Consider the following 14668-nt stretch of genomic DNA (forward strand, 5'->3'; position numbering starts at 1 on the left):
AAGGGGAAACCTAGATTAGTTTCCAGTTGTGCTGTTGCACATTCTTCAAACTGCACCCTACAGTCCGGACCGTTCTCTGTGAGATGCTGGTGAAGCTGGATCTTGAAGGGTTTTATAGTTGACGTAAAAAGTCGCCTCGTCGCGTCGGAGAACAGCACGGTCAAGGGGACACCTAGATTAGTTTCCAGTTGTGCTGTTGCACATTCTTCAAACTGCACCCTACAGTCCGGACCGTTCTCTGTGAGATGCTGGTGAAGCTGGATCTTGAAGGGTTTTATAGTTGACGTAAAAAGTTGCCTCGTCGGAGAACAGCACGGTCAAGGGGAAACCTAGATTAGTTTCCAGTTGTGCTGTTGCACATTCTTCAAACTGCACCCTACAGTCCGGACCGTTCTCTGTGAGATGCTGGTGAAGTTGGATCTTGAAGGGTTTTATAGTTGACGTAAAAAGTTGCCTCGTCGGAGAACAGCACGGTCAAGGGGACACCTAGATTAGTTTCCAGTTGTGCTGTTGCACATTCTTCAAACTGCACCCTACAGTCCGGACCGTTCTCTGTGAGATGCTGGTGAAGCTGGATCTTGAAGGGTTATATAGTTGACGTAAAAAGTTGCCTCGTCGGAGAACAGCACGGTCAAGGGGAAACCTAGATTAGTTTCCAGTTGTGCTGTTGCACATTCTTCAAACTGCACCCTACAGTCCGGACCGTTCTCTGTGAGATGCTGGTGAAGCTGGATTTTGAAGGGTTTTATAGTTGACGTAAAAAGTCGCCTCGTCGCGTCGGAGAACAGCACGGTCAAGGGAAATTTACATTAGTTTCCAGTTGTGCTGTTGCACATTCTTCAAACTGCACCCTAGAGTCCGTTCCGTTCTCTGTGAGATGCTGGTGAAGCTGGATCTTGAAGGGTTTTATAGTTGACGTAAAAAGTCGCCTCGTCGCGTCTGAGAACAGCACGGTCAAGGGGAAATCTAGATTAGTTTCCAGTTGTGCTGTTGCACATTTTTCAAACTGCACCCTACAGTCCGGACCGTTCTCTGTGAGATGCTGGTGAAGCTGGATCTTGAAGGGTTTTATAGTTGACGTAAAAAGTCGCCTCGTCGCGTCGGAGAACAGCACGGTCAAGGGAAATTTACATTAGTTTCCAGTTGTGCTGTTGCACATTCTTCAAACTGCACCCTACAGTCCGGACCGTTCTCTGTGAGATGCTGGTGAAGCTGGATCTTGAAGGGTTATATAGTTGACGTAAAAAGTCGCCTCGTCGCGTCGGAGAACAGCACGGTCAAGGGGAAATCTAGATTAGTTTCCAGTTGTGCTGTTGCACATTCTTCAAACTGCACCCTACAGTCCGGACCGTTCTCTGTGAGATGCTGGTGAAGCTGGATCTTGAAGGGTTTTATAGTTGACGTAAAAAGTCGCCTCGTCGCGTCGGAGAACAGCACGGTCAAGGGGACACCTAGATTAGTTTCCAGTTGTGCTGTTGCACATTCTTCAAACTGCACCCTACAGTCCGGACCGTTCTCTGTGAGATGCTGGTGAAGCTGGATCTTGAAGGGTTTTATAGTTGACGTAAAAAGTCGCCTCGTCGCGTCGGAGAACAGCACGGTCAAGGGAAATTTACATTAGTTTCCAGTTGTGCTGTTGCACATTCTTCAAACTGCACCCTACAGTCCGGACCGTTCTCTGTGAGATGCTGGTGAAGCTGGATCTTGAAGGGTTTTATAGTTGACGTAAAAAGTCGCCTCGTCGCGTCGGAGAACAGCACGGTCAAGGGGACACCTAGATTAGTTTCCAGTTGTGCTGTTGCACATTCTTCAAACTGCACCCTACAGTCCGGACCGTTCTCTGTGAGATGCTGGTGAAGCTGGATCTTGAAGGGTTTTATAGTTGACGTAAAAAGTCGCCTCGTCGCGTCGGAGAACAGCACGGTCAAGGGAAATTTACATTAGTTTCCAGTTGTGCTGTTGCACATTCTTCAAACTGCACCATACAGTCCGGACCGTTCTCTGTGAGATGCTGGTGAAGGTGGATCTTGAAGGGTTTTATAGTTGACGTAAAAAGTCGCCTCGTCGCGTCGGAGAACAGCACGGTCAAGGGGAAACCTAGATTAGTTTCCAGTTGTGCTGTTGCACATTCTTCAAACTGCACCCTACATTCCGGACCGTTCTCTGTGAGATGCTGGTGAAGCTGGATCTTGAAGGGTTTTATAGTTGACGTAAAAAGTCGCCTCGTCGCGTCGGAGAACAGCACGGTCAAGGGGACACCTAGATTAGTTTCCAGTTGTGCTGTTGCACATTCTTCAAACTGCACCCTACAGTCCGGACCGTTCTCTGTGAGATGCTGGTGAAGCTGGATCTTGAAGGGTTTTATAGTTGACGTAAAAAGTCGCCTCGTCGCGTCGGAGAACAGCACGGTCAAGGGGAAACCTAGATTAGTTTCCAGTTGTGCTGTTGCACATTCTTCAAACTGCACCCTACAGTCCGGACCGTTCTCTGTGAGATGCTGGTGAAGCTGGATCTTGAAGGGTTTTATAGTTGACGTAAAAAGTTGCCTCGTCGGAGAACAGCACGGTCAAGGGGAAACCTAGATTAGTTTCCAGTTGTGCTGTTGCACATTCTTCAAACTGCACCCTACAGTCCGGACCGTTCTCTGTGAGATGCTGGTGAAGCTGGATCTTGAAGGGTTTTATAGTTGACGTAAAAAGTCGCCTCGTCGCGTCGGAGAACAGCATGGTCAAGGGAAATTTACATTAGTTTCCAGTTGTGCTGTTGCACATTCTTCAAACTGCACCCTACAGTCCGTTCCGTTCTCTGTGAGATGCTGGTGAAGCTGGATCTTGAAGGGTTTTATAGTTGACGTAAAAAGTCGCCTCGTCGCGTCTGAGAACAGCACGGTCAAGGGGAAATCTAGATTAGTTTCCAGTTGTGCTGTTGCACATTCTTCAAACTGCACCCTACAGTCCGGACCGTTCTCTGTGATATGCTGGTGAAGCTGGATCTTGAAGGGTTTTATAGTTGACGTAAAAAGTCGCCTCGTCGCGTCGGAGAACAGCACGGTCAAGGGGAAACCTAGATTAGTTTCCAGTTGTGCTGTTGCACATTCTTCAAACTGCACCCTACAGTCCGGACCGTTCTCTGTGAGATGCTGATGAAGCTGGATCTTGAAGGGTTTTATAGTTGACGTAAAAAGTCGCCTCGTCGCGTCGGAGAACAGCACGGTCAAGGGAAATTTACATTAGTTTCCAGTTGTGCTGTTGCACATTCTTCAAACTGCACCCTACAGTCCGGACCGTTCTCTGTGAGATGCTGGTGAAGCTGGATCTTGAAGGGTTATATAGTTGACGTAAAAAGTCGCCTCGTCGCGTCGGAGAACAGCACGGTCAAGGGGACACCTAGATTAGTTTCCAGTTGTGCTGTTGCACATTCTTCAAACTGCACCCTACAGTCCGGACCGTTCTCTGTGAGATGCTGGTGAAGCTGGATCTTGAAGGGTTTTATAGTTGACGTAAAAAGTTGCCTCGTCGGAGAACAGCACGGTCAAGGGGAAACCTAGATTAGTTTCCAGTTGTGCTGTTGCACATTCTTCAAACTGCACCCTACAGTCCGGACCGTTCTCTGTGAGATGCTGGTGAAGCTGGATCTTGAAGGGTTTTATAGTTGACGTAAAAAGTCGCCTCGTCGCGTCGGAGAACAGCACGGTCAAGGGGAAACCTAGATTAGTTTCCAGTTGTGCTGTTGCACATTCTTCAAACTGCACCCTACAGTCCGGACCGTTCTCTGTGAGATGCTGGTGAAGCTGGATCTTGAAGGGTTTTATAGTTGACGTAAAAAGTCGCCTCGTCGCGTCGGAGAACAGCACGGTCAAGGGGACACCTAGATTAGTTTCCAGTTGTGCTGTTGCACATTCTTCAAACTGCACCCTACAGTCCGGACCGTTCTCTGTGAGATGGTGGTGAAGCTGGATCTTGAAGGGTTTTATAGTTGACGTAAAAAGTCGCCTCGTCGCGTCGGAGAACAGCACGGTCAAGGGGAAACCTAGATTAGTTTCCAGTTGTGCTGTTGCACATTCTTCAAACTGCACCCTACAGTCCGGACCGTTCTCTGTGAGATGCTGGTGAAGCTGGATCTTGAAGGGTTTTATAGTTGACGTAAAAAGTCGCCTCGTCGCGTCGGAGAACAGCACGGTCAAGGGGACACCTAGATTAGTTTCCAGTTGTGCTGTTGCACATTCTTCAAACTGCACCCTACAGTCCGGACCGTTCTCTGTGAGATGCTGGTGAAGCTGGATCTTGAAGGGTTTTATAGTTGACGTAAAAAGTTGCCTCGTCGGAGAACAGCACGGTCAAGGGGACACCTAGATTAGTTTCCAGTTGTGCTGTTGCACATTCTTCAAACTGCACCCTACAGTCCGGACCGTTCTCTGTGAGATGCTGGTGAAGCTGGATCTTGAAGGGTTTTATAGTTGACGTAAAAAGTTGCCTCGTCGGAGAACAGCACGGTCAAGGGGACACCTAGATTAGTTTCCAGTTGTGCTGTTGCACATTCTTCAAACTGCACCCTACAGTCCGGACCGTTCTCTGTGAGATGCTGGTGAAGCTGGATCTTGAAGGGTTTTATAGTTGACGTAAAAAGTCGCCTCGTCGCGTCGGAGAACAGCACGGTCAAGGGGAAACCTAGATTAGTTTCCAGTTGTGCTGTTGCACATTCTTCAAACTGCACCCTACAGTCCGGACCGTTCTCTGTGAGATGGTGGTGAAGCTGGATCTTGAAGGGTTTTATAGTTGACGTAAAAAGTCGCCTCGTCGAGTCGGAGAACAGCACGGTCAAGGGGACACCTAGATTAGTTTCCAGTTGTGCTGTTGCACATTCTTCAAACTGCACCCTACAGTCCGGACCGTTCTCTGTGAGATGGTGGTGAAGCTGGATCTTGAAGGGTTTTATAGTTGACGTAAAAAGTCGCCTCGTCGCGTCGGAGAACAGCACGGTCAAGGGGAAACCTAGATTAGTTTCCAGTTGTGCTGTTGCACATTCTTCAAACTGCACCCTACAGTCCGGACCGTTCTCTGTGAGATGCTGGTGAAGCTGGATCTTGAAGGGTTTTATAGTTGACGTAAAAAGTCGCCTCGTCGCGTCGGAGAACAGCACGGTCAAGGGGAAACCTAGATTAGTTTCCAGTTGTGCTGTTGCACATTCTTCAAACTGCACCCTACAGTCCGGACCGTTCTCTGTGAGATGCTGGTGAAGCTGGATCTTGAAGGGTTTTATAGTTGACGTAAAAAGTCGCCTCGTCGGAGAACAGCACGGTCAAGGGGACACCTAGATTAGTTTCCAGTTGTGCTGTTGCACATTCTTCAAACTGCACCCTACAGTCCGGACCGTTCTCTGTGAGATGCTGGTGAAGCTGGATCTTGAAGGGTTTTATAGTTGACGTAAAAAGTCGCCTCGTCGCGTCGGAGAACAGCACGGTCAAGGGGACACCTAGATTAGTTTCCAGTTGTGCTGTTGCACATTCTTCAAACTGCACCCTACAGTCCGGACCGTTCTCTGTGAGATGCTGGTGAAGCTGGATCTTGAAGGGTTATATAGTTGACGTAAAAAGTCGCCTCGTCGCGTCGGAGAACAGCACGGTCAAGGGGAAACCTAGATTAGTTTCCAGTTGTGCTGTTGCCACTGTTGCCACACTTGGTACAATTGTACCAAATTCAGCCCTTTTTGTCATTCATTAGCCCGTTGGTACCACGCTGGCATTTTCAGCCCCTTTCGTGAAAAAGTTGGTACAATTCTACCCAATTTAGCACCATAGATACCACTGTGATTTAAAACTATTAATAATATGTTGTGATGTCTTTCAGGGAAGGTTCTAGGATGCTGGACCGGTTTTACATTTCTTTTTACAAATTTCAGTTTAGTTACCTTATATTCTTCTTACAGTCTATTATCCTCCTTCGGTCGTGAAATAGATGACAATACGGTGTAATAATTTATATGTTAATGTTTTATTATAACGTATTGTTTACACACGAACTCGGAGATTATTGATTTGTTGCTTGTTTAATTTATTTTTTTCTTATATGACCATAATACTGTTTTGGTTTATTGGTCACTTTCAAATACAGGCGCGTTTGGTTTCCCTACAATACTCACCGAAGATGATAACTTTTCCCTTTTAATTTGCGGCCTCTGTTATACTTCCTACGTGCGAAAAAAAAAGTAATCTACTTCCACGGTTGTTTGGGGTCGTCCTATTTGGACGTTTTTAAAAAGAGCACTTTCTTGATTTTTCTATTACAGGACTGTGACCTAACTTTGGACCCACCCTGTACATTACAAATATTCATAATTTTCTTCATACATTTCGTCAATTGTCGACTTCTTTATTTTTATTTATTTATTTATTTATTTATTTATTTGTTTGTTGACAGACACAAAGTACATTTCAGACTCAATTTTACACTAAATATATAACAATGGGAAGGATTTAGGATGGTATCGGTTAAGGTCTGTATGATAAGTACCATCCCTGCATTTGTCTGGTAGGACTGAGGAAAACCCTGGAAAACATTTGTCAGGACAGTCGGCCGCGAGGCATGAACCCGCGGCGACCTCCGGAATTAGGACAGTCGGCGCCAATGCAACGCGCTCCCAAGTGCGTCACGACGACTTGGTGCATTACGTTACTGTTCGAGATTTAAATCAATGGTTGCGATTTACAGGTTCATAACTCCCACATACTTTGCAGTAACAATATGTAATTTATGTGACATCTACAATATGATATGGTTTTCATGTATGCAAGTATAGAAGTTCGTACGAGCTATCAAAATTGTACTATAGTGTTGCCAACTGATGTATTTTTTCTTTGTTTTTGCTTTGCTTCGCATTTTCATTGTTAAATTACAACAAAAGTAAGTGGCTTAAAGCTTTGTTATTACCCTGTTTGAAAACCGGCAACATGGTGTATCCGAGGACTGGTAGAAGTTCTCCCTATCCACTCTCTTCTTCCCATAAAAATGCTGAATTTTGTAACATTTTACTATTTCGTTTTTTGTTTCACTTTGAAATGAATATATCAGCCAGAATTGTTGCTGGAAAATCATTGTGCTTGCTGTTAGTACAATCATTGTGTTAAGTTCTATAAATCCTGTAATTTTCATTTTGATATCACTCATAATGAGAAACTTGTGAGACTCTGGAAACGTGTCGCGGGCAACATTGCTCAGCAAATATTATGCTGAATGTATATATCTTGAAAACCAAATAGTTGACGAAATTCCAATTTTGCTGTGATAGGAAATATTAGTGACAAGGTTTACAAGTAAATTATCTCGATTTAATCGAATTATAATGAATATTGACGGAAAATCTGTATTTTTAAATTGAAAGTCGTAGTACATGCATGGATTAACTAAGTACTTAAGTGTATTGTTGGTTCCAAAATGGATTAGAATTTAAGTACAGTTAAATATTAATGGAACTCTTACATATTGACGAGTATCCAGAAAATGAGGAGAGATTGCTAATAGTCCAGCGGTAATTTTATTATTTTATTTTTCATTAGTACTTTGCATTTTCGAAGAACATGAAAAACTTTCATATCCTTTGAAAATGTGAAATATTAAGGGGTCGGTGCAATAAGGAGCTAACCTTCACTTCTGTCAAAATTTATGTTCACCGTGCACTATTTTTGGCATGAATATTTGCTTCATTCACCAACGAATGGTGCTGGTTGTGCGTTGTCTTCGCTCGGAGTTACGTGGTAACCTTCTTCAAAAGGTTAGATTAGATTACATTGGATTTATTAATCATTCTCTGGACCATGTTACATGTACATTTGTACAAATTGGTATAGAACTGGTCAGTACATAAATTGGATACAATGCTTAACCCTTCAACGGTCGAGCCTACTTCGGTCACGTCATCGGTCGACGGGTGAGCGCGGCGCTCACCTGAAGATAACAACACATTTTGCATTTGATAATTTACTTTCTTCATTTTTTTTTACTCAGGTGCAGTGCCATCCGTGCTTCACAAATCCTCTACTCTATGATGTGATGATTTTTGGACCCGCACCAAATATAGAAGACCTAGCAGAGCTCTTATTTCTGCAGGATTCTTGTCTATAACGTCACCCTCCGTCCTGTATTTAGCCTGCATTGTACGTAGACGTCATTTGTATGCTTCGTTATTTCTTCAGTCACAACATCAGGGAAAAAAGTTTCCATGTATCCGGAACCGTCACTGCGTTTGTTGCAGTAGCTGTCTTTACTTCTGATGGATGGATGGATAGTTTCTGCGGGGACGTAGACAAGGTTGGACGACGACAAGCCTGGACACTAAATTTTGGTCGCTTCCGACAAGGTTGGACAACGACAAGGTTGGACGACGACAAGCTTGGACAACGACAAGCTTGGACACTCTGAATTTATCCTCTTGCGCCAGACACGAACGAATTCCTGATGTGTCCAAGATTGTCGTGGTCGTTCCCGACAAGCCTGGATACATCTCATTTTGGGTCGCTGACGACAAGGTTGGTCGACGACAAGCCTGGACACATCTAATTTTGGGTCGCTGACGGCAAGGTTGGCCAACGACAAGCCTGGACACTTAATAAATAAATGGATATATAGTTGTGTTCGTCATATCCTTCAATATTGGACAACTAATCATCATTTGTGGTCACTTGGTGGGTGAATACGAAAGGTCTCGAAGAACCTTGGTATTAATCCACTAAGCAACCAGATGTTCATTTTCTAAATTAAATGATCTGACAAATACAACTGTTTATTCACTTGTACGGGTGTAGAAGGGCAGTTAGTGTTATCAATGTACAAGGGCAACTGTTCTCTCTGATTATACTGGAGTGTTATTTTTATACCACCGTGATATAGATGCGAGCCTTGCAACTCTATATTGAAGGGCATGTATGTATGAACTGGAAACGCATTAACTGGTAGAGTTTGTTGGAACAGACACTTCAAATTGGGTCGTTGACGACAAGCCTGGACACATTCCTGGGGTGTCCAAGCTTGTCGCGGTCGATCCCGACAAGCCTGGACACATCTCATTTTGGGTCGTTGACGACAAGGTTGGACGACGACAAGCCTGGACACATTCCTAGGGTGTCCAAGCTTGTCGTGGTCGATCCCGACAAGCCTGGACACATCTCATTTTGGGTCGTTGACGACAAGGTTGGCCTACGACAAGCCTGGACACATTCCTGAAGGTGTCCAGGCTTGTCGGGATCGACCCCGAGATGCTTTGATATATCTCATTTTGGGTCGTTGACGACAAGGTTGGCCAACGAGAAGCTTGGACACAAAAAGTGTCCAGGCTTGTCGTCGTCCAACCTTGGCGCGGTCCCGTTTCTGCGCCTCCTACGCGTTTGTTGTCGTGGAGGCTGAACATTCAAAATAGTCGTCTGGTTTCTTCCTCCATACTCTAGATCAGGAATTATGACTTCTTCATTTACATCACCTTCATCTTCAGACAGTTCACTTTCACTGGCATGATCATGATTATGGCTGTTCAGCATCTGAATCACCCGAATCTTCGGATCAACAAACATCAATATCATCATTAGTCTCTTCTAACAACCATTGATGAATTTGTATTTCTCAGGGATCCATTCTACTATGTTACATCAGGCTTCAATGCACACAATTCAGACCATACATACTTTTCAATATAGAAGTTGGAACTAACTGAACTGCATTTCACGTAAAGTATCTAATGAAATTTCACTGACACCATCGGTCGAGGTATGAGCGCAGCGCTCACTCGTGTGACACTTCAATACAAAACACAGTAATACACACTGATTCTTGGCACAGAACCTCCTACCAACTAAATTCCTTTCGTAACATTACAACTAACAGCTAGATGACACCAAGTGTCAGTAGAAAATTACGACCAATGGCAGCTCCAGAAATACAAAAGTGAGCGCCGCGCTTGTCCCTCCACCGAGAGAGGGTTAAAACAAATACAATGGTCTTGTTTTCAACGACTTGTGAAAATAGATAAAGGCAAACTGAATTATATACGCTATATAACAATAATATATATATATATGGACTTAATTATTATTTTAATTACTGTATATTTGTATTTACCATCTTAACTATACATAAAACTACATCAACTGACATAAATCTAGTATATACAATTGGAATTTAATTACTTTTGGAAGTTTCAAAATTTGCTGCTAAGATATTCATTTACAGTATAAAATGTGTTTTTAATAGCAGTTTGAGCACTGAGTTCACGAAGAAACTCTCTCTATGACTATTTTTTATGTACCCAGGTAGTTTATTATACAACTTTATACCCATATAGATATGTGATTTTTCCGATTTTTGAATCTTTTCAAACTTTCAAATGCTAATATCTCGCAAACAACGTTTTGAGGTTTAGCTCCGTATTTCACCCAACCCTTCAATAATAATAACAATTTTAATTATACCAAGTGTTAAGGAACTATACCGACGAACTGTAATAGGTGATTCCTCACATCAAAATAAGAGAAAAGATGCATAAAGACCTGTAGGGAAAGGTGCATAGTTTCAGAGCTAGGACTGTCCAAAATCGCGAAAGACCCAAATTTCGTGAGGCCCTATTTTGAATTCGAGAAACTGTGGATGATGGTCCTTATCAGCGTAAAGGAAATAATGCATACGCAGTCCAAAAATGCACATTTCTTTAATGTTCAATGGTTGTACAGAGTATTCAATGCAGGGTGAAATTGCCAGACATGATATCAACCGAATTTTGAGAATTGCCCTGATATTATGATTGGTCCAAAGTTGGCAAAAAATCAGTCTCGATACCAGTGAGCACGGAATCCTTTGGATCGATGTCGAGAGTGTTAAGGATCTTCAGCAGCACGGCCTCTCGTACTGGGAGGAACGAATGCTCCGGTATTTCCTTTCACGCTTATAAGTGAAGAAAACGTGAATTATACCGTGAAGAAATACATCGCATCGCACGTTGTTCCGAACACAAAAGACATAGAGCTGCCGGTTCCTAACACTTCCGACTTTCCTCCGAAGCATTGGATGTCTATTGTTGGCAAGGGTTATCTCCTGTCTACTTTGGAACCTCCTTGAAATCAAGGTATATTTGAAAACTCCATTGAGAGCATATCCGAGAATTATACCCTGTAGGAAATATCTTGTACACCTATTGAAAATTGATGAAATATGCACTTTTGGATTGTGTATGCGTGGCTTCCTTTACGCTGATAATAACTACCATCTACAATTTCTGGAATTCGAAATAAGGACTCTTGAAATTTAGCTTTTTCGCGATTTTGGACAACCCTAGCTCTGAAACTATGCACTTTGTGTCATAGGTCCATCGAGACTTTTTCTCTTATTTTGATGTGAGGAATCATCTCTTACAGTTTGTCGGTATAGTTCATTAACAGCCTGTATATACTCATCCTTCGATTTTACAGATCTCGATTTAACGAATTTGGGAATCGACGCACAAAACCTGGAGGACCGATTCAGCTTGAAGGTCCTAATTTTAAACCAAAACTGTTGAAATTACTGTCTTATAATGGGGTTCAAACTACTTGTTCTTTATCAGGTGTAATCAAAGGTGTTCTCCAAGGTTCCATTTTGGGTCTATTCTTTGCATGCTGTATTAGAATGATTTATTAGAATTTTTGTATGTAGCAAAAATGTTTCTGTACGTTGATGACATCAGTATTATTATCAGTGGCGTATTTACGATTTTGTTTCGGAGGGGGCTTTGCTTACTTTCGGGGAGGGGGACGCTATGCCTGAAAATGTGACAATTCTGCAAGATATTTCATATACTTTACTATAGTAAGTAAGATTTCGGGGGGGGGCTTCAGCCCGGAAGCCCTCCCCTAAATACGCCACTGATTATTATATAAGGAAAATCAGTAGAAGATATTGAAAGGAAGACTCTCATTTTTACCGACAAATTAGGAACGTCGTTAATAGCGAATAGATTAAGTATAAGTCATGATAAATCAATTCTCCTAGATTTTCATTTTCTAAGGAAACCATGCATATTACCTAGAATTAAAAAATGTTTTTGCAAGTCTAGAATATAAAAGTTCTTCAAAAAATAGTTTTGCAAGACAAAGCTTTTATGTGTAACAACAAGTGACAATCTCTTACTCTCTGTACCCTCCCCAGTAGTGTTGTAAAAAACGGTTTTTTTGTGAAGTTTTTATCAATGAAAAACATTGTTCTTTTTCATGTTTTATTTCAAATGTCAGTTTTTTTCTGGCAACTGTTATTTATTGATTTATATTGCAGATAAGTGAAATAATTATCAGAACTTGAGTCGAAGCCCTTGTAAACTTACAAATCGTTTGTATCTTTGTACCTATGCGAGCAAAATTATGTGATTATTCCTTTCGGACGCAGGTCATTTTTGGTGTTTGTCAAGGTGACAATCAGCGGCGTGCCGTCAAGGGGACTAGGGGACTAGGCTAGTCCCCTGGCATTTTAATTAAAGTATTTTGTGATAAATATATACCAAAGAAAACGAAAACATTGCTTGTGTTTCTCTATTTTCGTAAAATAACACTACTTCAATTGTTCTGACACAACTACAGTCAGCGCCCGTGTGCTGGGTGCGACAGCGAAGTGGAGATCGGAAACGCTCGGGTTTTAATCGGCTTTTCTCGGTGAAGGGAACAGGGTCCAGCCAGCTAGTCCTCATATTATGTTGTCTAAGCTCTAAGCACGGGCGTTCTGTCGTAAGCGAATTTAATGCTCGTTTGCTTTTTACAGTTAATAGTTCTAACGCTATTAAATTTACAGTATTAATCTTGGCACTTTAAGAAATCTAGTGAAGTGTGAACTTTTTAGATTATCAATATATTTTGAAATTGACTCAAAGAATAAAGTATGGAAGGGGACTCGTTTGAGAAACCGAGTCCCTTGCAGCAAAGCGATGGCGCAAGCCTTGATATTACTTCAATTGCTATAGGGGACAGTAGAGGTGGGGATCGGCCGTTTCAGTCTTGTATTCTGTACCATTGGATTCCTTAATTTTCAAGAAATGCAACAAATAATAACCAGTGGTAAAACAACTCCAAGCATTTCCATTTAGACAAAAATGAAAGATTATATACATAATATCAAAACGGATTATTTTGCTTCTTCGAAATAGTTAACTGCATGTAAAACAAGAAACAAACTGTATTGCTGGCATGGCTTTTGTGACATGAACAATTTTCGCAAACCCAAGTTGTGCCAAGAAAAATGTTATTCACACCTGTCCACAATAACTAAACTGAAAACTTTCGGAAAACCAGAATTGATTTTCAATTGAGCAAGCAATGCACAAGTTGATTCAAACCGAGAACTAATGAACCGGTTCATTTATTCCTCTTGTTTTATAGCTAAACAAGAGCTATCATTTAGAAGTCATAACAAACAGGAAGATTCTGTCAATTAGGGAAATTATATTGAAGTAATTCAGTTACTTTCTAAGTACGACACTAAATGGACTTGCAGGGGCGCCTGAAAAAAACTTTCTAGGGAGGGGCCCATCTCCATGGTTGCTATGTTGCGTCTGGTATTTCTGGTATTTAATATACGTGGTTTGCTATATTACGTATACATTTTCGTGAGCCAGAGGAAGGTCCGGGCCCCACCCTGCCCTCTCGTTCGGGCGCCCATGTTGACTTGTCATCTTCACAGCATGGAAGTGTTTATAGGAACATCAAACAGAATTCAGAATTATATTATTAAATGTGTTGGTGAGTAATTTTGGATACAATTGAGTCAGAAATAAACAATACACTTCTTACACCAATAATGTTGGACAAAACTACGGACATTGTAAAGATCTCTCAACATTCAATCGGTACGTGAAAGACGGCCATTCATGAAAGATTTATTTGTTTTGCAGATGTTACTAGTGATTGCACTGTGACTGCTTTAAGTAAGCATGCTTTCCAAATTCTCTCTCATTTTAATTGTAAGCAAAAGCTTGTAGCACTAGGCTATTGATGGGGCTGCCACATTTTCTGGACATTTGAACGGTTTACAATCTTTTATGAAAAGGTGTTTGAGTGCACTCACCATACACTGCTATCATCACAGGCTCAATCTCGTTGTTCCACAGTCTGTTAATCACATCAAGGAATGTAAAATATTTTTTTAAGAATAAGTGGCGTTTCAAATTTCTTTTCATATTCATCGAAACGCTGTAATGCGCTTGCTGAATCAGAAGTAACTAAGCGATTTCCAACGGTTGCCACTATAAGATGGAATTACAATTCAAAAATTGTGTATGCAGTAAATGAAAATCAAATAGAATTCTTACGGTGTTCTGAGAACATTGTAGAAGATTCAGATAATTGCGACACCGAAGCTTTCATGACTACAAAAAAGAAAAAAAATTATGAGTAATTATTGAAGGATTTCGATTTTGCATTTCTATTAAAAGTTTTCAGTCATTTTTTTTTTCGCGCACGGATATATTATTCAACATTCTTTCAAGTAAAACCTTGGATGTGAAATATTGCATCCAAAAAGTACAAAAGATGGTATCTCAACTTAGAAATGCAAGAAACGATTTTGAAGACTTATAGAAAAGTAGAATTGGATGACAACGGGAACCTTCTAATAAAAGACGTAAAGTAGATGACTCAACAGATTCAGAAATTAAATACGTGCGTCTCTTC

This window comes from Thermobia domestica, chromosome 9, assembly GCF_964235325.1.
Source record: "Thermobia domestica chromosome 9, izTheDome1.hap1.1, whole genome shotgun sequence".
Classification (NCBI taxonomy): Eukaryota; Metazoa; Arthropoda; class Insecta; order Zygentoma; family Lepismatidae; genus Thermobia; species Thermobia domestica.